The 25066-nt window shown below is 44.1% G+C and overlaps 1 pseudogene; it reads left to right on the top strand.

Moving 5' to 3' along the window:
• Nucleotides 1–1759: 1759 nt before the first annotated feature.
• LOC124696730 lies at nucleotides 1760–23541 on the top strand (annotated as a pseudogene).
• The last annotated feature ends 1525 nt before the right edge of the window (nucleotides 23542–25066 follow it).

Raw genomic sequence — 25066 nt, 5'->3', positions numbered from 1 at the left:
CAACATAGAGTAGGTGGTGGCCTTGCGGCGAGGTATGCTGGCTACACGGCGACGTCGCGTTGGGGGAGGAGTTTGGAGGTGAGCATCACGGAGGCCGCATTTAAAAAGGCCAATGCATTGGATGCCAGCACGGAGAACGAGCCGTCGACATTGATGATAGAGGCGGCGCATGACCGCGCTACCAGAGCAGGCGACGGTGGCGGTGGTCAGTGATCGCGCTTTGATGGCCATGGCTGCAACCGCTGGTCGCTTCCAACCGGGGCCGCGACACGCGAGGTCGGACATGCGCGCTGTCCATGGCCTATCTGCATCGACGCATCGGTTCCCCAAAATTTGTGGTTATGTGGGTCATGGCGGACGGATCAGTCTGTTTAGGTCGCCCGATGGAGATGCCCTCACGCACGACGATGTCGAAGCTGGTCCAAGCGGCATGGTAAAGGACGAGCCGCCGTCCCTGGCAGCAAGCAGGAGATCATCGATAAAGGCGACTACAACTGACAAGGGTGCTCCTCGGCAATGCCCACCTTTTGGAGCTTAGGGTTGACGAAATCCTGCAGGCTGACACGAGACATCGGGTACCAAACAAATGGGGAGAGAGGTTTACCCAGGTTCGGGGCCCTCGGTGAGTTAAAACCCTTACTTCCTGCTTCTCTGATCTTGATTATCGAAATTATCGAGTTACAATGGGGTAGCCGAAGGCTAAGACTATGATCTCGTCGAGAGGCTAAGATTTCTAATGACCTAGCTCTAGAATTGCGGTGGTTTTTTGGTTGCAGTGATCGTGTGTCCCTCGGCAGACCCTCTCCTAGCCCTTATATTCCAGGCCAGGTCTCGAGAGTTCTGTCCGGGTTCAACTAGGTTACAAAGAGTTCTACATCTAAAATTTCCTTGTTTCTTCGTCCTCTTGACTTGTTCGTCAAGAATCCTTCTTTTGGAACCGTCATAACGACTCACCTTGGTCGATGGATGATCTTCATGGGCCCCTGGTTGGGCTGTAGGAGGTAGCGTAATATTGGTTACCCGAAGGGTAATGCCCATATCAATAACTTCTTCCAGTACTACTACGACCGCTCCCGATGCACGTGCCAATAATTTTAGTTTAGGCCTAAATTTCAACGAATTCCATTCAAATCCTTGTAACATATAAGAAATTTGAGTGGAAATTTATCTTTCCGTTTGATTTTATTTTTTTAGTTATTTATTTAAAGGATGTGACTGGAATCAGACGCACCCTAAAAACACCATCATAAATGTTCACCGAACGCTCTGTCAAGCGCAGTTTGGTAGGGTGCCTAAGAGCATCTCCACCGGTGCCTCCCATAGCGGCCCCGATAGCGATTTGGGGGCCGGCAGCGAAAATGAGCTCGCACCGGTGCGCTCCAAAAGGCGCTGACCAATTTTCGAGCCTAGTAGAATCACCAGCAACCCCGTGCCGGCCCCTTCGCCAAGGGCACGAATCGGACGCGTCGGCGCCTCGCGGCACGTCTGAAAACGAGCGTGCGCTCCGCCTAGCAGCCAGACACACTGATTTCCCACCTCCTACCCACGCCCGAGCCGACTCCCACCCCTCTAGAGCGCCACCATCACCGTCGCCGCCGCGCCCCCTGCTTTCAATAGACACCGCCGCCTGTCTAGGAACCGCCGACCATCGACACGGCGGCCACCCCCTCGACCGGCGGCCGCTGTGTCACCAGGAACAAAGCTCGCCGCCACCGCGGCACAACTTCCCCGCCCGCAAGGTGTTCGTCTGATTGCCGTGATGGACAGTGACGACGAGATGATGGTGGAGCTGTTAACGGAGGAGCGGAACGCTCAGGCTATTCGGCGGCAACAACAACAACTGATTCTGACGAACATGCTGTGCGTTCGCTAGCCTTTCTTCGTCGTGCCTCGGCGCGACAGCTCAAAGTCAGGCAAGAGGAGGAACATCAACCGGCATCCTCAAGCCGGCGCAATGCTGCTTGACGCCGACTACTTCAACGATGACGCGACTCATTCGCCGAAGGAATTTTGGCGCCGGTTTAGGATGAACAAGGAGTTGTTCTTGAAGATTGTCCACGGCGTCAGGGAGTACGACAAGTACTTCATGGCCAAGCAAGATTGCACAGGTTTGTGGGGCTTCACCTCAATTCAGAAGTGCACTGCTGCAATGCGCTGTCTTGCATACGGAGCTCCTCCAGATACAACCAATAACTACCTACGGATGGCAGAGTCGACATGTACAGAGAATCTCTATAGGTTCTGCCGAGCCGTCATAGCGGTGTTTGCTAAAGACTATTTAAGAGCACCAAGAGAAGATGATACAGCTCGGATCCTGCAAAAGAATGCAACAAGAGGGTTTCCTGAGATGCTGGGAAGCATTGGCTGTATGCATTGGGGCTGTAAGAATTGCCATTTTGCTTGGTAGGGGATCTACAAGGGGCATACTGGTGAGTGCAGTGTTATTTTTGAGGTGGTGGCAGATCATGAGCTTTGGATTTGACATGCATTTTTTGGCATGGCAGGAACAAACAATGATATCAACGTGTTGCAGCGCTTTCCGGTGTTTGCCAGGCTAGCTGAGGGACAAGCTCCTACCGTGAACTTTGAGGTAAACGGCCGCGCATACAACAAGGGGTACTATTTAGCTGATGGTATCTACCCGACGTATGCTACATTTGTGAAGACAATTCCCTCTCCATCAAACGAGATAGAAGCCTATTTTGCATCATGCCAGGAAGCAGCATGCAAGGATGTTGAGCGTGCTTTTTGGGGTGCTTCAGCAGCGTTTCGCCATTGTCAGGTACCCTGCTCTCACTTGGTCTGAGGCTCATATATGGAAGGTGATGAACGTCTGTGTGATCATGCACAACATGATCATTGAGAGCGAGCGCGACGCACCTGTGCAGGATGATCAACCATTTGATTATCAAGGGCCACTCGCTGAGGTAGAGCATGTACCCAAGAATTTGGCGCTTTTCCTTATATACACAATGAAATTCGAGATGCAGATGTCCATGCACAACTGAAGACGGATCTAGCTGCGCATTTGTGGGCGAGGAGAGGAGCCGCCAACAATGCATGATTTTATTTCTATTTATTTGCATGTATGAATAATTTAAGTACTATTTGTTTGTTGGGTTGTATGAATAATCTAAGTACTATTTATTTGTTGGGTTGTATGAATAATTTAAGTACTATTTGTTTGATTGATTGTATGAATAATTTAAGTACTATTGATTTAATTGATTGTATGAATAATTTAATTATATTTGTGTGATTTTTCAAAATATTGTGAAAATAATATTTTTTTTGGGGCCACCGTTTAGGAGACGCCGGTGTGGGAACAGCATCCCCTGGAGGATGCACTACCGACACTCCCATACAGTAATGCCGGCGTCCTTGCCGGCGACTATTTGAAGGTCGCTAGTGGAGATGCTCTAAATGTAGACGCTCTTATGACAGAGTACGGCCGGGAGTGACTTTGCTGGGTATGCGGTCAACGGTCAGAGCCGGCCATGATTGCAATTGACGGCTTAAAGATGACCAAATTTTATTGCCTCGTCTTCTATGGAGATTTCATACCTGACATATTTGGCTGTAATGAAAACGGAACCTTTATTTCAGTTGGAAATTCCAGCAAATGGGTACGGTGTGTTAGGTCAGTTATCTTCTACGTAGGTTGCTAGGTTAAAAACCGGGTCAATCTTTTGTACGTAGAAAATAACCCGGTCCCTGTCGCCCGTGAAGCTGGCTTACCAATGAGAGACAAAACTTCCCGAACGATCCCAGTGTCGTTGGCCCCTCCCGAATCGATCAACTCCCCACGAACCACGATGGAAGCTCGGCCCAGCCATTCCATTTTTTAGGGCCTGCGCTCTGCTCCCCTTCGCTCGCACGCATCGACGCACAACTCTGCCCCCTTCACCCGTGACGCGCTCTTTCTCCGGCGCTCTGTCCCGCACAGCACCCTTCGGCCGGGAGACGTGGCGGTTGGTACGGAATGAGATCCGGTGCCCTGACTGAGGCAGGGCACGGATGAACAGTACCGTGCCCTACTGCCTTTTCTGGCCGTTGGATCGAGAACCGATGGCTGGATGAACGGCGCATGCTACAGGGGACATCTACAGTGCGTATGCTATAGTATATTTGCTACAGTGCATCGTCCACAGTACCTACTACAGTGACATCCACAGTACATGCTACAGTGCAAAATCTGGTCTATTCATTTTTGATCCAACAGCCAAGGCAGCAGGGCACGGTACTGTTCATCCGTGCCCTGCCTCAGTCGGGGCACCGGATCTCAGTCCGGTTGTTACAGTCTATATGTGGGCCAGACGGGCGGGGCGTGAGGTGAGCAGAAATTGGTTTGTTCCGATGGTATGTACACAAATCTTACGATGTTTAGAATATTTGGTAGTACAACATGTTGCACACATTGTACACGAGTGGACTACAAGATGGTTTTTTTTTTTTTGCTATCTGTTATTGATTAAGTTGAACTATTGTGAAAAATACAAAGTTTTAAATAGCGCGCTATCTCTTTGCTATAGCATCGCTATAGCGGATTCACATCACTCTCGCTAAAGATAATCACTTTAGTGCTAAATAGAATCTCTCGATGATAGCTCGCTAAATCGGGCTAAAAATAGCGCTACTTATCCGCTAATCCCAAATATTTTAACATTTTTTTTTGAAATTAAAATATTTTAACATTTCAATTTAAAAGTTAGACCTACTTATGTAATATGGATTTATGCACTACTTTTATTACTCCAATCATCATGATTTTTCAGCACAAGTTTGTATTATTAAATTAAATGTCATATGTATAGATGATATGAATGTTCAATGCCTAATTTTCTAGGAGTTTTCTTATTTTGTAAAAAAATGCTAAATGATTTAGCTACCCTATAGCTTCGCTAAGCTTTCTCACCGTCTAGAAATTATCGCCGCTAAGAAGCATAGCCCACTATTTTAAACTTGGGAAAATATAATCCTAATATATAGTTGATAAAATTATCTATAGAATTGTATTTTTGCATAAGTGTCTTCTATCAATTCATTGTGTTTCCTTTGCGTCTATATGAAAGTAATTCAGGAATTCTCAAATTTGGTACCATATGTGTAACTGCATTGCCTTTTTTCGGCTGAAACAGCGATGATTATACATGAATTGCAACTCAGAGATGAAATTCAATAGTAGTACATAATACCCCTTGCATTAGTAGCAATGTTATCCTTGACACACTCTTTGGAGATTGCAAATATATTTTTTATTGATCGCTAGATCATTATGGAGCAAATATCATCGGGAGGACAGTAGATTTGTGCAGCTTACTTTGGAGAGCAAAGAGATTAGAGATGGCGATGTTGATGAATTTAATGTTTCTTCCTGTTCATAGATGATGGTCTCTTTATATAAGAGTGCTCAAGCAATTTAAGTAGCTAATTACATTTGCAGTTAATAAAGCTAACAATAATTGCAGCCAAGAGATGAGATGTATAGTGGAGCTATCTAAATTTCCAACTCCCTAACCAAGCTAGGAGACATTCTGCTATAACCTTGTTCAGATACATATTTGCATCAGTCCTGCTTATGCATGAAGAACTAGTAAATAATTTTTGAAGTCCATTGATTAAATGCGTAAACCTGAGTCAATGTTGTCTTCGACGGCATGTATGTCTGGACCTCCCAGCAATCAAGGTTGTCATCAAGACTGAAGCTAGGTCTTTGGCATCAGCCTGGGATTCTGGGTTGCAGCTTCTTCTTCTATAGGTAGATGCAAAAGCGTTGACCAACGGGGGAAGGATCCCTCCCTTGGGTATACGTTGTTAGGTAGAAATGTGACATATTCAGAAATTTTCATGCGGATAGCACCCCGTTTGGTGCGAACGCTCACCCAGCAGTTCAAACCCAGGTGGATGAGCTCACCACTGTGAGTTCAAGCTACCAAGCCAGCACTTGGTTCTATAGGGGGATGCAGGCCTTTCCATATGTGCGTGCGTGCGTAGCCTTCTTCAGTTTGTGACTACAACTCTTCTTCTATCATTGGATTGAGATACAGTCCTTGTGTTTCCTGAAAATGATGCTTGGTTATGCAGTTGAGAACTAGAATGCTGTCTTAACTTTGCTATGGGTCTAAATAATGTGGACTTAAATATATGTATCCAACTTTAACATCAGATTGAAGTGTTTTATTTTGTTTATCGTGTTTCAGGTTTGGGTTGTCTACAAGGAAGTAAACTGGATTACTTCTGTCTTCTGGGTAGTTCTGTTGTTTTGTTTCGGCAGGTATGATTCCTCTTTGCAAATAATCTTGTTTCTTCTTCATCTATCTTGGCTTGTTTCACAGTTCTGTTTGATTGGAGGCGCTTTATTCTGTTCAATGTGATCATTTTACTTTTTTTTTCTCAGTGCTACTACATGCGCTTACATTGTTACCAAGCTATTTGAGATAACTCCTCCAGGGCCTTCGGAAGATCCACTTGATCATTTATTGCTCAGGTATATAATCATATTCTTCTCCATTGTTTGCTGGATACTGATACATCTGAGTCAACTATTTTGTCGACATCACAATATATGATTTAATAACTGCAATTCTGAAAAGAACTGCATCAGTCAGAAATCGTTAATATTATATCCGTAATTCATGATTAGCTTTGACGGCATTCCTTCACATCATTGTTTATTGATACTTGTTCTGTTTACTATGCCTGCATTAATCAATTCTTATGCCTATTTGGTACACTGAAACTGTTAGTTTCTAAGCTCTTGGCACTAACTTATTCTGAACTTCTAGTTCCTTGCATTGCACATAAAGTAACAACAATAAATAATATCAAGAAGACAGCTGTGCCAACATCAAATGAGTAGTTTTCTGTAGTTTGAACAAAATGAGCATGTGGAGTCACCTTATTGGTACATTGCCTCTGCTATGTTCTACTGTGCCACAGTTAGTCGCTACTTTCACTCAATGAATAGGGAGAAATAAAGATGATTGCGTTACTGCACATCAAGATGAACGAAGACGAGTTTTAGCTCTGCTCTTTTCTGTTGACACTAATATCAAACTAAAACTGATTATACATCTCCTTTTTCAGGCAAGATAATTTACGAGAAAGGAAGTGTTCTTTTGTCACAGTTGGGAGAACTATTTTTAGCCTTTTGGGCATACTCATGGCTGCACTTGTCATGTATACTGTTGTTACAGATGGCCTTCCTTTTAGGAAGGATTTGTTGACACCGTAAGAGATTACATTCATAATTCATGTTCGTCCTTTTCTTAGAACTATCGATTTGAAATATTGTGTGTCCAGGTAGATGTAGCAGATAAAAGAGCTAGTGATTAGGTAGATTGCAGAACCCTTAAATGCGCATAAAACCCTACGTAGTTTAACCCTACGTAGTTTCAAAATATGAAGTAAAGCATGAGATATGGGAATCGTCCTAGAAGTCCACATATGCAACGAAGAGTCATTTTTCAATGCTTCTGTCCGTGAGTACCTAGCTGTGTTACTCGGACATTGGTTTCTGTGTATGTATCCAACTCAGACGTCCAATTTGGTAAAAAGATATTGGACACAAAGTAACATCAGAATCTAGCACCAATGTCAAAATCCGACACAGATTCGGCATGTCAAAAAGATATTGCCTACTTGGTAAAGAAATCACCATTGTTGTGTACAAGACTGCAAGCCATTCAAAGTTAAAAGAGAATCGTTGGAGGCATGACTCAAGTAAATCTTTTATGATGCTGACTTCATTAACTTATTGTATATTTTCCATTGATTTGACTATGTAGGTACTTATTAAATATATTTGTTTATTTATTACGCAAACTTCGAAAAGTTATTTTTTGGTACTTTTGCTTGGCTTATCTAATTTCGCTGGTATATACAATTAGAAATCTCAAACTTACAATTCTCGTGCACAGGTGGATGGCTGCAACCTTATTTGACTTCTATATAGATGTCTTTGCAATATCGATGAGTCATCTTCAAATCTCAGTAATTTTCCACAGCAATTAGCGTTTATTCTATGTGAACTATGCATAGTTTTATCTGGCATACATAATTATACTTTTTAAGGATCTTTCCAAATTACACATCCTTTGACATACCTGTCATAAAGGCTTCTTACAGTACCTTTTACCACACCTGAGGAGTGGAGAGGTATGATTTAGGCAACGGTCAGGATTAAACGGCCCGATAGGCCAACAAGACATAGATAGTGGAGGAAAAAATTAAAAGTAGCAGTAGTGAGACCGGCCCAACAATTGGCCCAGCACGGGACGCCCTATGTCACAAACGCCGCCTCCAACATCATCCCGTCGTCCGTGTGGAGCGCGACCGCCGCCCCCATCGAACACCCTCGGCATCCCGTCGTCCTGCCTGGAGCGCGAACGCCGCCGCCGCCATCGACTCCCCGTCGTCCTGCCTGGAGCGCGAACGCCGCCGCCGCCATCGACTCCCCGTCGTCCTGCATGGAGGGCGAACGCTGCCGCCGCCATCGACTCCCCGTCGTCCTGCATCGAGGGCGACCGCCGCCGCCAGCGGATCGGCCCGGTCATGCATCTCCGGCACCAGGTCGACGCCGCCGCAACATCGAGAGACGCCGACTCTAGGTAGCGTATTTCTCATCACCCCACCCAGCCAACGGAAAAATAGGCAGTATCAGATAGTATTAGACATCCCTTGCTTTTGGTCATGGTCTAGTTGAATGGTGCAGATATATTCTGGAGATCGGCCCCGTTGTGCGTGGCCGGCGAGCGACGCCACCAGTAGGTCGATACCGCTGCAACATCAACAGACGCCAGAACAATCTCGCCGGCAGGTACGTTGAGTTGCATAAGAAATTTCTTCAACTTTCTGGTGGTACTAATGGGATCTTTGCTAGGAGCTTCCACAGGCATCTCAAGGCTCCAGTAAGTTTCAGTTCACGGTGAACTTCAGTTCCAGTGAGATGTTAAGTCATAGATCTAATTTAGTACCAACCTGTTGTATAGCCACAACATATGTCTGAGTGAGAAAGCTATGCCATTTATATATACAATGATAGTTACATATCAACAAGGATAACTGTTATTTTGGTCAACCATTGTGAAATCTGCCACAAGCCTGGAACTGAAATTATGGACACTAACTGATCATATGATAAAATTTCATTTGAGTATGTTCGGTCTAGACACTCTAGCAGAGGCCATTGTACAGTTGAGAGCAACGAAAGAACAGTCAGGACAACCGAAAGAATGGTCTGCCCATAAGAGTTAACCTTATATTTGGAAACTTTGTCCAACTATGTTAAGTCCTTATTCTAGATTTCGATATAAGATATCAGTGATTGGAGGAAAAATAAAATTCACTGTGTGTATGCCTGAAATTCCTCTAGACACTCTGAAAAATTAAAATTCACTGCATGCATGCTTGGCATGCAATTTCTTTTGCTAGTGCAGCACTATTGGTTTCTGTAAGATCTATGTGCATCAATGTTGTTGGGTTTGGTTTAGTCCATGATTTGGTCAGAGATAATGAGATAGTTAAGATGCTGATGTATGGATGCTAATATATTAACTCCTATTTATTCAGGTACATTGACTGTATGGATGCTGCTTCTCAGGGGATTCTTGATCTCTGCTTATGCATTTGATAGCTGCTCCTCACAGGATTCTTGATCATGGATGTGTTAAGTTGATTCAAATGGCACACATGGTCATAGCCGTAGTTAATTTGCAGGATCAAAACAAAAGTTTTCTTGCTACAATGAAGGTTTCTTTGTAGCTATGTTGATTCACTAACATCCATCAAGTACTACCCGCAGGCAGATGTAAAAGGAAAGCAACAAGCTGTTGTTAACTATCAGGAGATTAAGAGAGACAGGTGGTTTCAGCAACGATGTGAGAAACTGGCTCGTACATGGCTAAAATCTGATGCAGGCTTCCTGAAGCTTAACGTGGATGGGTCTTACAGTGAACATGTAGGGAACGGGGGTGCTGGCTTGGTCCTGCGGGATGATACCGGATCAGTTTTGTTGTCTGCCTGCCGATGCATTCCAGCATGCACCTCGCCACTGGAAGCTGAGCTTGTTGCTTGCAGGGAAGGCATTGCCAAGACAAGAGAATGGTCTGATCAGCCTTGCATTGTTGAGATGGACAGTGTGGAAGCAGTCCGGATGATCAAGTCTCCGGACTTGGACAGATCATGTTCAGTCATACGGTGCAAGAAATCAAGCAATTGAAGTTGTTAGCAGTCGATAGGAGCCAAAATCGTTCTGGTCATTTGTTAGTAAATAGGGGAAGATCGAGTGCTGAAAATGTAACCTAGATCAGAATGTTTATGTGTGTTGCCTACAGGAGGCTTCTCCTTTAGCTTAATCAATACTACTCCGTATATTTCTTTCGCAAAAAAAAGAGAGTAGAAGCCGCGTAGTTAATTTGCAAGAAAAAACTCAGTTTTGCTGGTGTTTTCTTTCTGCGTTCCATGTATCCCTTGAATGAAATGAAATGATGGCTTAGTAAAAGGTCTTGAGAAAGAGAGCATTTTCAGGTTCAGGGTCTAGATAAGGGTGGTGGTACTAGAATTTGGGTGCTTGGAAATGCTAGGTAAGAGCCATATAGCCGAGTCGACAGTTAGGTATGTTTTGCACTGACACGGTATCCGTCTGTCTCTGATTGAGATGAGCCGACAGAGCCCCTTGTTGGCTAAGGAAAATATGGCATGGAGCCATGGAGGAGCTGAAAGTGTACCACCTTTGTTTGGTCGCCTGACCTATTTTAGACATCAAAACTGTGTTGATCCTTTTGATCTGTACAGACACAAAAATGCCTGACCTATTTTAGACATCAAAACTGTTTTGATCCTTTTGATCTGTACCACAGACACAAAAAATGGCTATGTCGGTTCGTTGATCTGTTTGAGTTGTGTCGATGGTGAGTTTCAGTGTGCAATTGAACTATTTCAAAAATATGATAACTAGTATCCAAATTGTATATTTAATAACAAGATCTCTGAATCAAACAGAATGAAAAATTGAAGTAAACAGTACTAGTACCAAAATAGATAAAAACAGCTAGTCTGAAACATGACAAATTCAAGTAAACACCGGAGAAAAGCTGATCATAGCAAATTCTAATCATGCCTCGCCATGAAATCCAGGTCCTCTGCCGTCAATCTTGCTAAGCCAGGTCTTAAACTTGTGCTTGTGGCTCAGGTCTTCGTCATCGTCAGGGTAGAGATGCTCACAGCAGGCGTACTTTAAATTAATCAACTCGCTGACACGCAATCAGTGAGCATTCATAATTGCTGCTGAACTAGGCCACCTTCTTAAGATACAGCCAGTGAACATCCAGCGCCACATGTGCCGATGGATGGCAAGTACCTACGACATGAAGGCCAAATACTTTGTCATGATTTCTCTTTTAGCTGGTCAGAATAGCTAGGCTGTTGTCATTCCAAACAAATCAGTCGAAGCAACATTGTGCTTGCACTGGTCGAAAAATAAATAATGAAGCTCTTGCTATAGCAGAGAACTAACTGGACAATGTAGTATGATGATGCTTATAGAGACTAATAACAAAAGAAAACAGAAACAGAGCTGATGGAAGCAATCATGAATTACTATGATTTTCTAGCTACTGGTGATCAAAGCCATGAAAGAGGCCTGGCAAAAATTTATTATGGAAACATTTCTTTTTAAATTAAACTTGCTCAGTGGATTTTAAACATATTTGTCAAGAAAGAACAAGACATAAGGCTTACTATACTATTTGTATTATTAAAAATGTGCAAGCCATAAGCTTCATTACAACTTTATAAGCATTGCAATCTTTATTTTGCTCATCAACTTGAATATGACTTATGCACATACTATCACTTTTGTTGTATTTGAGATATATGATGAACATACAAGTAGCCTAACTACACACTTGTAAACAAATGGAAGGTTCAGATCTACCATACTATAGAAGAAAAGAAATTGATGCAACAAACTTGTAAATTGTTAAAACATATTCTAGATTGCAACAATGATGTATGGCACCTCTTTTCCATGTTTTGTCAGCCCAACGGCAAAATGTGTTGTATTAGCATAACTACTCACACTTTCTCTCCTCATTTCTTTGGCATTGTAAACTTCTATGCATCAAGCTAATTGTTGTTTCCACGAAAAATGACACAATGGTGTAGTAAAACTACCGATACCAATACTCTATACTGCAATTTTCAGTATTCATTTCAGAATGTGGTAGCACAAATTTACAGGGAGTCTGTCGTATCTTGTTCAGCGAGCTGGCACTCGCTCAGTGACCCAATGTTGGCCACCAGGCGGTCGCTTAGAGCGCAGACACACCTTCCCGGCACCCGCATGAGCGCCGGCCACCTGGTTGTCGTGGCCACCTCGCCGCTGAACCCCTATGCGACGAGAACTGCATGCCGAACACCATCTTGCCGCCGCGCTGGGATGAATTCATGTCCAGCTCGCAGTCCACCACGGTCTGGATGGCGACGAGCCGACGACGACCACCGCGAAGGACCGACGCGGGAGAAGCCGACGCGCGGGCGACGCCTTGGACCACCGAATCACGCGCCCGCGACGCCTCAAATCGTCACCTACCAGCACCACTTTGTCGGCCTCCTCCAACTCCTGCGCCACCGCCGAGCCGGCACGGGCGCCGCGACGTGATGATCGCCACGCACCGTTCCCGGACCGCTGTGAATACCTCGGGCGTCTTCGCGTGCGAAGAGGACGGGGAACTCCATCTTCAATCGGCGGTGAGGCCAAGGGTGCCGCGGCCGGGAAGAGGGCGCCGGTGTTGCGCTTCGCCGGAATCGACCGCCGTCGTCGCCGGCCAAGGGAACGTGGCCAGGACATGTACGGGAAGGGGCGGCGGAGGGGGAGGGGGAGGTGAATATCTCGCAAGCACGCCGGCGTCGGAGTTGTGGATTGCCGGCTGCACCCAACCCAGGGAGTTCCCTAATGAACGAGGGTTAGGCCATCCCGTCCCCTTCCTCAACAGGGAGCTCCTCGACACCGACCTGGTCGGCGCTGGGAGGATGCCGCACACCCTCGCGCTCCAGGGTAGCTAGCTGGGCCGCGGCCCAACATCAGGTAATTCGTTTTCTCTTTTTCGTTTCTTTTTGTTTTCTGTTGTTTGTTTTCTTTTTTAAAAGAATTTTTTAAAATCTGAACATTTGTCAAAATTTAAAAATTCAAATTAAAAATAAGTAACTTTTTAAAAATCTGAACATTTTTCAGATTTGAACATTTTTAAATTTGAACAAAAATATAGTTTACTCTATGAACAATTTCCGAATTTGAACAAAATTTATATTTGAACAATTTTTGAATCTGAACGATTTTCATATTAGAACAATTTTTGAATTTGAAAAAATTTCAAAGTTGAACGGTTTTCAAATTCGAACGATTTTCGAATTCGAACGATTTTCGAATTCGAACGATTTTCGGATTTGAACGGTTTTCAATTTTGAACATTTTTGAATTTAAACATTTTTGAATTTGAACAATTTTTAAAAATTGAAATTTTCGAATCTGAAAAATATAAACAAAACCGAAAATAGAAAAAAGAAAAAGAAAACAGAAAAAGAAACCAGAAAAAGAAACCAGAAAAGAAAATAGAAAAACGAAAAACGAACTGCTACAGGCTAAATAGACACTAATGGGCCTGGCCCATACCCGACCAGGAGGTGTGCGGTGGCCGGTAGCCACCGACCTGGTCGGTGTATAGGTTTTCCCTCCTCAACACCCGGCCGCACAATGTGCCTGGACGTTAATTGGGCCATGGGTATCTACTGGGCTGGGTCCGGCTAGGGCCTCTTTCTAGTTTGCTGCGAAATTTGGCATCGGTATGATACATACCTCTCTCGTTTTTTTTTTGTCCCTTCGGGGACATCCGATACCTCTCTCGTTTTTTAGAGCAGTATGACTTCTTTTGAGCCTTTGGATGGACTAAAATAGATGGCTGTTATTGATTTGGGGTACCACAAAAGAATTCGTCATAAAAATGATACTATTACTCATTCACATGTAAAAATAAGAATTAACTAGCAAAAGAGCCCGTGCGTTGCTACGGATTAAGTCGATAATTTGACAGCAACCATTCAGTACTAAAAGCAAGAGCATTCTTTACTTCTTGCTTTCTCAAAAGATTTCAGATGTCACCCTACCGTACTGATATCCATGTATGCTCTTAATTGGCCACAATTCAATTGCAACCATGAACTACAATTAAATAACCTGTAATATAATCAGCTCAGACTCAGACATGGGGAAAGACATGGTGTATACCTTGTAGAGATGGGACGATTCAAACTAATCAGACATGGGAAGAGCACACTTGCACGAAATCCACATCCACGCGGTCTTGGCCATCTGGCACTGGAGAGACCGCAAAGGGTGCCCGACACTGTCCAATGTTCACACTGTCAATATATCATTTTGAACCTCGGGACTGGATTTTAATAAATTACAATCTATAACATATTGAACACTTATTTTGGAATGTACATACAAAGTAAAAAAGAATTACATACCTCCGTTGTGCAAACAAGAAAACTTCGTAAAAACAGAATCAAGTAGCTATAGAGAAATGTAGTGAGGGTTGATTTCTTTTGGGCAGCTGAATTTCAGCACTCAGTTGAATCTTTGCGACAAAGTTGTAAGTCTGTATCAAATATTGGGATGTGTGCACTGAGCATCACAACATCTTGTGCCCGTGAAAGTAAACAAAAGGAACTAATGGGCAACCAAATCCATGACCAAAACGGCAGCTAGTTTTCAGTTTCCAGACTTTGAACAAATGAGTGTGTGAGCTGAGATGATGTTGACACATCTCATACCAGTTTGTTCTTATCTGATATCAAATTCATGCAGAGTTGCTAAGTCGGGGAGAGCAAGGACATCAACTGGGGCTATGGTAATCAACCAAATCCGGCAACAACTGGAGCCAAGATCTTGATTCCGATATGCCAGTCAAACTGCCTGCCGCCCCAAACTTCTGAACACCAGCAGCAGCAACCTGAATCGCCCTCCTAACGGGCGGCATCAGAGGCACCCCAACCTCTTCACCACCTGCAGCAGGCGGCACATCTGAATGCCCTGCAGAAGGCCCATCGCAGGAGGGAGTCACTTGTACAGCGCGCCGTCCCCGTGCTCCTGCCGGCAGGCTGTTTTAAGCTCATGTGCGCCGTCCCGGAAAGCTACCTTGTGCCACACCTGAGTCCGATCCTCCCTAGTTAAGTTCATGGAAGATGCTTCCCTGATCTTAAATCTTACTGTTGCTTTGTTTCAGATAGTGGAGCAAACTTGGCGCTTGCCCATCTTTGATGCCTGATTGCATCTGAAAAGCATACGGGGTAGGAGTGAGTTCACATGGGATTCAGCAAAGTTCTTCATCACGAAATCACGATTGGATTCATCAAATCGCCTGCACTACTACCTCCTAGTCCCCTCTGTTGGTCCCCGTAGCACAGGCGGGAGCAGATTTCAGGGAGGCCGCGTTGGCTTACTGCATCCGGCGGCGGAGAGCTCTGAACGTGCGGACGCTAGGTGGATGCAGCCGGCGGCCGAGAGCTCTGGGCACGCGGGCGACCGTCGGTGGCGGCCCTCTTTCAGAAGAGACGATGGGAGGATGTGTCCACGCAGCAGACGGCTGCGACCTCGACGCATCGGACAGCCAAGACTTTGACGCAACCAGCATGCAGCATGAATGGCCATGTCGGGGCGGGGTTCCTTTTCCTCCTGCTGGGCGCTGGCGGCGGGGAACGACGCAGAGAGGGAGGATCTAGGGCTCCAGGTTAAGGCCTTGTTTGGCAAGAGTGTATCCTAGAGTTTTTGAGAGTGTTTTTGCAAGTGTATTGGGTGAATACACTCCGTTCACCAAATCCCCTTCCCCCACCCTATACTCTTTACACCACAATACACTCCACCCAACCCTATCGTTTGGCACATAGGTTTTGATTTGGTTGCAATTGGAAACTAACCTGTAGCAAATGACACGTTGCAGAGTGAAGTAATAAAAAACAAAACTTTATGCCATTTTGTTCATCAACAGCTCGGCATCACAAGTAACCGAAGTTCTAGCATTAGTTTTTAGGTAGCACTTCAAGTAAGGGAGTACAACTTCTTGATCAGAGTACATTAACAACAATCCCTTGTAAACTTGTGTCCTGAAGCATGCAGGAGCGCTGAAGTTAATTGTTGCGAAATAAGATTCTCGAACACATGATACCAGTGCAAACTGAACATCCAGCAACAAGGCCCTGACACAATGAAACAGGCTAAACATGTCCCTAGCTTAACGACCAACAGTTAAAACAAGCTTCCGCCGCTTTAAGTACACTGCATCAAAAAAAAAATCAGTACATCTCCTCCCATCAAAAGCAAGAGTGATACATAGATGAGATTTTTCTCCCTTCTCAAGACAATCTTCCATAGGTGGGATAGATGAGAACAATACCTGAAAGGACATTGAACATTCATTAATAAACATGTGTCAGATCTGTGAAGTTAGTTAAAAAATAATAATGACGAACGTAAGGAATCAAGTTGAAAACATAGCATTTGAAAACAGGAGAAATAATTCAGCACAGTAGGATAGCATGCTCTCATCTTGCAGCATAGGTAATAATGAAAATGATTCTGAATTCTGATTGCTGCATTTCAGATGCTCTGCATACCAATTTACATGCCTGTTGGTATCCTTAATTCACTTGACATTGCAAATGTTTAATATATTTTGTCATGACTTAGGAGTAGTGTAGATCATTGCTCAGATGATCAGTTTGATGAACTTCGTTCACTTCGTCAGCACATAGTAAGTCGTCGTTTCCGACTAGTGGTTTCAGTTTCCCGATTAGTTCCAGCTAACCATTGTTCAGAGATAGATAATGGGTACACTTTTTAAGCATACAAGATAAAATCATGGTCATACTTTATTGCGAACCTACTTAGGGCAAAGCGACATCTTTGGCTGCAAGCGCATTGTTTACAGTCTACCGTCAGCCACTCCAATAGATCAATAGGATTTCATTTTCAATTGCCTGAAACTGAAAGCAACATGGACTCTCTGGATAGTTTAGGCACAGCTTGTAGCAACTATCAAGTAGCAACTAGCCTGTAAAGTATTTGATGCGGCATTTCTGCCAATTCATTGTGAGCCTGTGAGTGACGGTTGATTTCAGGTTGCCAAAAATCAATGAAATACTGACTTTTTTTTTAGAACAGACCCAGGACATGTCAGACGGTAAAAGAGAAAATCTACAGGAAATAACAAAATCATGAACCAGAAGGCAAGATATGCACATACAAATGAATGTAATCTCTATCAACTTTCCAAAACTAACAGGCACTGAATCCTATCCAGAAAATTGCTGGGCTTATGTGTTTGTACAAACATAGCATTTGAAAACATGAGAAAACATAACATTTGAAAACATGAGAAATAATTCAGCACAGTAGAATAGCATTTGAAAGATGTATCTATGAACCATAGCATTCAGGATGAGAAGTGTTACAGAAAATTAGAGACGAGAGCAATGATCTTACCTCAAGTTAACCTAGCCAACTGTCAGTAAGCTGAAAAAGAGGCATAAACTGTTAGTAAGCTGCATATGTTACTGCAAACGGAAACTGCTACGCTTTGTTTTAGCAGATGCAAGTCAACAATGTCTAAATAGGATGCTGACCAAGCAGACTTGTTTTAGCAGGGCAAGTCAACAATGTCTAAAAGCTTCAGGACACGACATGTCCAAGCCAGGACAGAAACAAAAACAAACACCGATAACGTCCATAACTTTGCATTTGAGTTATCTGACAGCACACTTATCAGTACTCATAACAACCAAGCCCAACACTTAGCAAGATTCTGCAATATAAAGCTCCCAGGCTCCCCAGGCAGAGATTGTATGCTTGACCTGCTATGAGAAACTACAAAGTACTCGCCATGTATATACCAAAACACCATACGGTATGGCGAGTATGGTCCATACCAGAGCTCTTTGAATATCATCAAATCCACAAGATTTTCAGAGTATAACTGCACAACTACGGATCCTACAGGCAACTACAAGACCCAACGAATTAAGCCAGATAAATTTTTCCCTGCACAGGTAAGTCACAGAGTATAACAAATTCATACCGGAGTGAACGCCAGTTCAACGGAGCTGCTGGTGGCCGAGCTGACGGCGCAGAGGATACGGTGGTTGGAGGTTCCGTTGGGGGCGACGGCGAGGAGGCGGCGGGATCTGGCGACCGAAGAGGTCTTCGTGTCGAGGAGGTGGTGGCGGGAGGACGCGGTGGCGAGATCTGGCGGCGGCGAAATCTGATGGCGGCAAGATCGACCGTGCCGTCGGTGAAGCTCCGCCGCGACGGTAGTTTTGCTGCAGCCGCCGCTGCCGCCACCGAGCGTGTAAGAAACGCGTCACCCTCCTCGCGTCTTGAAAACCCGTCAAGCCGACGAGTTTGTGGGAGTTTTCTCGGGCTTACACGCCTCTATACCGGGCTGCCAAATGGGCTGTAGCGAGTATTTCTGGGTAATGGGCTAGGCTGGTAAAATACACGTGAATCCACCTAGAACCCGGGCTGCCAAACAAGGCCTTAGGCGGTGACAGTTCCTGTAATTGTGATCTAAAAATAGGGGTAGTTTTAAAACGGACGAAATTTTTGGGGAGAAACCTTCCTTCCTTTATTAGTAGGTAAAGATTCATATTTCAACTCAATAGCAGGGCCCACATATAAGTTACATATGGTAATCTCTTTTCCACTTATTTATATGAATAAGTGGATTACTAGTAGCAAACACTGCTAAATGGATGGACGAGATTTAAGATATTTAGCCCCTGCAGTGCTACTTGGTAAGGATGATAAATTAATACTTAGCCTGTCTGGATGTTGTGGCAGCTTTGTCCCAAACACCAAATGATAGAATTAACCATCTTTCGTTTCAACGTGGACGTGTGATATAGTTTTTTTTTGACGTGAATGGATGTTACTGTTTGGTGTTAGGTGTGTCAAAACATGTGTGCATTTTTCGAAGAGCTCCCAGTGATCCTTTTATTTTTAAAAATTCTAAAATCATATTTAACAGTTTTAAAGCAATATGAAAATATTGGGATGCAATCAATTATGTATCCTACAAGCATGCAAAATTCGTTTAATTCTGGTATACACAATTTTTTTTAAAGTGTGGATATGAGTGTAGTGAACAATGCACATTTTAAATTATCAGATTTTGTCAGTTTTTGGGTATCCCAGAATACAAAGAATTTCGCATTGTGATTTTGCATGTTTTTGGGATAAATCATTGACTAATTCCAGAATCATTTCAGATTTTTTTTGAAACTTTTAAATATGATTTTTGATTTTTTTTAATAAAGTGATCACCGAAGCCTGGGAACCAGAAATCTCCACTCAATTTTTAACAGACGTTTCCAACCGGAGCCTAAGTTAATCTATAATATTTCCTGTATACACTCCTACTTTTTTTAGCCCCTCTTAGAAAATATGCTATGTCAGTATGTTTTAATTTCCTTGATGGTGATTATTTTTAGTTTGCTCAGTAACTTCCATATTTCTAGCTACTAGCTGGTGAAGTTTATTCTTGGTTGAGAATGCACTTTCTTGTATTTTACTCCCTGATGTGCAACACAAGGCCAAACGGTTAATCTTTGATGATATGTCTACAGGTATGGGTTGTTCAAAAGGAGTCGACTTGGATCTCATCAGTCATTTAGATATGCTTGTTGATATGCTTTGGAAGGTATATAATTCTTGTTTGGGGCTTCCAACATACATGGTCTTAACATATCACTACATAACATATGAGTTCTTATGGTTCATACAACTATAATTTTACCATACTAATTGCCTGATCTTCCTGGAACGAATGCTGATCAAAATGGAGTTTGCTCTCCCTTGGGTTCAGATGGTGATGCGATGTATCACTACGGTCATGTTTTCGGTTAAGCTCAATGGAGATATTTCGGAAAGTTTTCTTCCCTCACGAGGTTTGAGACAGGGGGATCCTATTTCCCCTTATCTTTTTCTCTTCTGTGTGGAAGGTTTTTCAGCACTCCTAAGAGAAGCTCAAGCAAACAACCTAATCAGAGGAGTTCAGTTTGAAGCCCAGGGACCCCATATTACCCATTTGTTGTTTGCTGACGACAGTGTGGTCTTTCTGGAAGCTAATGCGAGTAGTATTCAGACTCTGAAGAAAATCCTTTAAGATTATGAGGTGAGCTCGGGACAGAGAGTAAATCTGAATAAATCGGCTATTTTCTTTGCCCCTGGCTGCCCCGATACGGTGAAGGAGGATGTGAAGACTCGCATTGGTATTTCATGTGAGGCGTTGTCAGAACGCTACCTAGGACTGCCTACGGTAGAGGGTCGATCAAAGGATGGTTGCTTTAAATATGCCACAGATCAATCATGGACAAAGGTAAAAGGTTTGAAGGGACATGGTATGTCTAAAGAAGCTAAAGGTGTTATTTTCAAATATGTTCTTCAAGCTGTACCAGCGTATCCTATGAGCTGCTTCTGGTTCTCTAAAAAACAGTGCAAAAATCTTAGCTCCGTGTCTTCAAAATTCTGGTTGGGAGATGCCCAAGAGCAGCGCAAGGTTCATTGGGTGGCTTGGGAAAGGATGTGCAAACGAAAGGATCAGGGAGGACTGGGTTTTAGGGACTATGAGTGTTTCAACCAAGCCTTTTTGGCGAAACAGGGTTGGAGGCTATTGACTAATCCAGACTCCTTATGTGCGAAAGTTTTGAAAGCAAGATACTACAGAGATGGTGATTTTCTATCAGCGCCATGTCCTAAGAGAGCCTCGTACACATGGCGAAGCATAGTCCATGGATGTGAGTTGCTTCGAGAAGGATTAGTGTGGCGTATTGGGGATGGTGAGGCTGTGAAAGTAATGGAGGATCGCTGGATCCCAAGAGCTAGTGCCCAACATCCACTGGGATGTAAGGAAGCTATCTGCCCCAAATATGTCAGTGATCTTATGCTTTCGGGTGGAGGGGCATGGGATGAGTCGGAGATAAGGCAATTTTTCTATGAGGCGGATGTCGAGGATATTCTGAAAATTCATGTTGGTAGGCCGGGGATGGAGGATTTTATAGCTTGGAATCATACAAAATCCGGGATCTTCTCAGTAAAGTCAGCATACCACCTGGCGGTTCATAGGAAGAAGATTCGGAGGGGTGGGCAGGAATCCTCTCGTTCATGTGACCAACATAAGGGGTGGCTCGCGATGTGGGGAACAAATGTGCCAGGCAAGGTGCAGGTGCACTTCTGGCGGCTGATTGAGAATAGACTTGCAGTGGGGAAGGAGCTCAAACGCAGATGTATAAAAGACGATATTACCTATCTAGTGTGCCACAGAGTGGAGAGCTTGTCCCACAGGTTTTGGTCCTGCCCTCATTCGGCTATGACTTGGCATCTTCTTGAAGAGGCGGTGGAGGTGGTGATGGAAAACCCCCTGCTCACGTGGCATGTCATTCTCGAATCAAAGGTTGGATCCTAGATTGAATTGGAAAGATGGATGGAAGGGTGGCTGCTACGGCGGTAATGCTTATTTACAATTTGTGGCAAACTCGGAATGATGCTCGGGTTTCTAAGCAAGTTGAGGATCCAAGGGTTCTAGTCAGGAAGACATTGGATATGGTGGAGGAATGGTTTAACATCCACTGTAAACCAACCCCGGGAAGATCAGGGAGCACTGGCTTCCTCCGAGTGATGGTTGGCACAAGGTAAACGTTGACGGTGCTTTTCACTCTACTGATGGTGTTGGTGGGGGTGGTGTGGTCGTTCGCGATCATCATGGTATCTTTGTGGCGGGAGCATGCCATTTTTTCCCGCACTTGTTGGATGCAGAGGGGCCGAGTTGATGGCATGCAAGAGGGGTCTTCTGGTTGCGAAAGAGGCTCGGAGTCAGCGAGTCATTCTAGAGACGGACAGTGTCGAGGTTGCAGCGAAGCTTTGCAAGAAGGGTCGGGATCGTTTTGTGTACGGTCCGCTAGTGTCAGAAATAAAATCTCTTCTTCAAGACTTCGATGAGTTCTCGGTGCGAGCGGTGAGGAGATCAGCAAATGAAGCTGCTCATAGTATGACGAAACAAGGCTGCATGAATAAATTGTCCAAGGAGTGGTCTAGGATTATTCCTGATTGCATTGTAAACCGTATTGTATCAGACAGGGTATTGGCTTAATATAACACAGCTCTTTTACGGAAATTCAGTTCGGCTCCCGGGTGCGTATACCCCCTCTACCAAACTCATATTTCGAAATGTCGGAAATTTTGGACAAACAATTCTGCATGTACATCTCCATAATATATGTAAGTTTGTCAAGTTTCCGCCAAAAATCAATATTTTTTGTGATCTATGTAAAAAAAAGAGTTTATCTTGTGAAAAACATTATTTTTAGCTCTGAATTTTGTATTTTTTACACATGACACATGATAAGTCGATTTTTTTTAAGAAACGACTTTGTGAGCGCGTAGCACGTGAAGATGTACGTGTAAATTTTTTGTTTTAATTTTTTTAAAATTGAAAATATGTGTAAGATGCATTTCAAAATATAGGGAGCATATGTACAATGTTCCAAAACACCACTCCCGCTCTTTTATCTAAAAAAAAACATAAGATGCAATTAGTACTAACTGATTTTTTTTTTGTCCATGCTGATGAATTATTACCACCAGATGTTCGTTTGATTTAGCATGAGTTTTTATGTTGATGCTAGGTGTGAGACTCATACATTTTAATACTCTAAGAGTGTCCGCTAGGATTATTTTTGGTTAACATGTGGTAGGCATTTTCTCAAGTACTATATTGTACAAAATTGTAGTGCATGCAGCATCAAGTATTAATTTGTGTATGCAACTTTTTTCTTTCTTTCGAAATGAGGTATATTCCCAGCCTGCATCAAGCGATGCATACAGCCTCTTGTGTATGCAACTTATTTACTCTTATCCTCTTTCTTCTTTGTTTTAGCATCACAACATGTGGCTACATTGTGGTTCAACTTCTCCAAGTATCATACCAAGACCCAATCTACCATGTGCTGCTGAACTCTCATAGCAAGTATGGATTTGCACCCTCTCAATAATCCTTGATATTCTACGGATCTGCTTAGCTTGCAGTTGTGTAAACTTTGCTTGATAGTCATTTATATGGAATTTATCTGTTTGAAATGTAGGAAGATTTGAATATATTGAAGGGCTATGATATGTTTCGTACACAATAAATTATCTCTTGTACCATAACATACATCAATAAAGGGTATATCAGAATAGCAGTTAGTGGAGTTTATTACTTGATGGAATGACACAATCTTTTTGGCAATTTCTCCATGCTATTTGTGAAGTTAAATTTGTTACTTTGATGTGTTCATGAAGAAAGCTCTATTTGTATATTTGATTCAATTGATCGGTAAATTATCTTTATCACTACTGCAGTCATGATCCTAAATCATTCCATACTTATTTTTAGGCGAATCATAAATCAGTCAACACAATCGGTGCTAAAACCTAGTGAAGGGCGATAGCAACTTTCTTGATATGTTGGAGAATTAATCTCATTGACAAATAGAAACCATAAAAATCAAAGTTTGCATAACCTTTTTATTTGAGGCATCTCGCACGTGGAAGCATCAACTCAAGGCATAGAAATCCTTCAACCATTTGCAATATTTCGTATACCGTGACTTACAAGGCGTTGGGTAACATATGAAGATAGTTGCTGTTTCTCTTCACTTGATTTCAGCACCTACCGTGTGAAGGAGCAACGTACCTAGTTCCTTTTGTTCTTTCCCCAGTCACTTGATATGCCCAATGGGATACTATGGTTTTTGATGTATACATCTTGTAATTTCAAAATCGCACACATGAACAACCATGATTGTCACAGACAATTTTGCTTGTCTTCTGATCACAATGAACTATTGGCACTAGCTTATTGTGGTGAAAATATTCGAGTGCAGAAGCTACATCAATAGTGGTATCAACCTTTGGATAAGATTGGGCACCCCATGGATCCACCTTGCTGGGAGGGAGGCAAACAAAAAAGTTGGGATCTTTCCTGAGCCAACCACTTCTTGGATTGAAATATTAACATCTAGGGAAAAATATAAATAAAGTCTTGGTAATTGTTGTTGCAAGGCTGTGCTATTCCATATACCTGACAAGAACAGTGTCACCTGCCCCAGTGGAGATCTCAGAGACTTCCCTGCAATTATCAACCAACTTCATGATATCTCTTCACCAAAAGGAACCACAGCGTTTTGAGGTATGGAGAACACCATCAGGTAGTATTTCCATCTTTTGTAAATGGAAACGGCAGGCCACGGCGCTGCCAGTGCCAGCCCAAGTCCATTTACCTTGCTACCGCCGTCACGCCGCTCCTGACCCCTCCATGGCCCATGGGGATGGAGTCCGCCGCCGCCCCATCCCTCCGCTCCTGGCCTGCAGGTACTCCGCGCGGGGCCGCCCTGGTCCCCTCTCTCGCGCGGCCGGCCGGGAGGGATTCTCCGTGGGTGCGCAGTGCCCGCCCAGCGGCGTGGTCGCCACTGAATCGGCGGAGGAGGAGTAGCAGTCAGCAGCTGGAGGGGAATGCTCCGTTGCGGCGTGATCTCACCGGAAGGCCGCGGGCTAGTTTCCTCGGCGTAGGTTTCGGGCATGGAAGGGACGGCGGCGCGGTCGGCGATGCGCAGATTAAGCCCCTGCAGCTGCAGCCACAACCGTCGGGGAGCGAGGCGCTAGAGATGCCGGCCACGCCGCTCCCGCTGGCGCGCGAGCTCTACTGGTCGGAGCACTTCTCCTTCTTCAGCTCCGAGGGCGGGGCCAAGGACGTCGGCCTGTCCAACAGCGGGGCCGACGAGAGGGTGGAGGAGCTCACGATGCGGAACTGCATCAGCTACTCCGACGCCCAGCCCGATGCCTCTGCTGCCGGGAGCAAGAAACCAGAGCCGCACGTATACGAGGCAAAGATTTGGTCAGCTACGTAGCGGGCAACCGGCCAGCCGCTTACCGTGACGGGAGTAAAAATGGACAAGCTGAAACGTCCCGTTCAAT

The sequence above is a fragment of the Lolium rigidum genome, chromosome 3 (assembly GCF_022539505.1).
Source record: "Lolium rigidum isolate FL_2022 chromosome 3, APGP_CSIRO_Lrig_0.1, whole genome shotgun sequence".
NCBI classification, from domain to species: Eukaryota; Viridiplantae; Streptophyta; class Magnoliopsida; order Poales; family Poaceae; genus Lolium; species Lolium rigidum.
The sequence above is the reverse complement of the archived record's forward strand: the minus strand, read 5'-3'. Positions and strand labels throughout refer to the sequence as shown.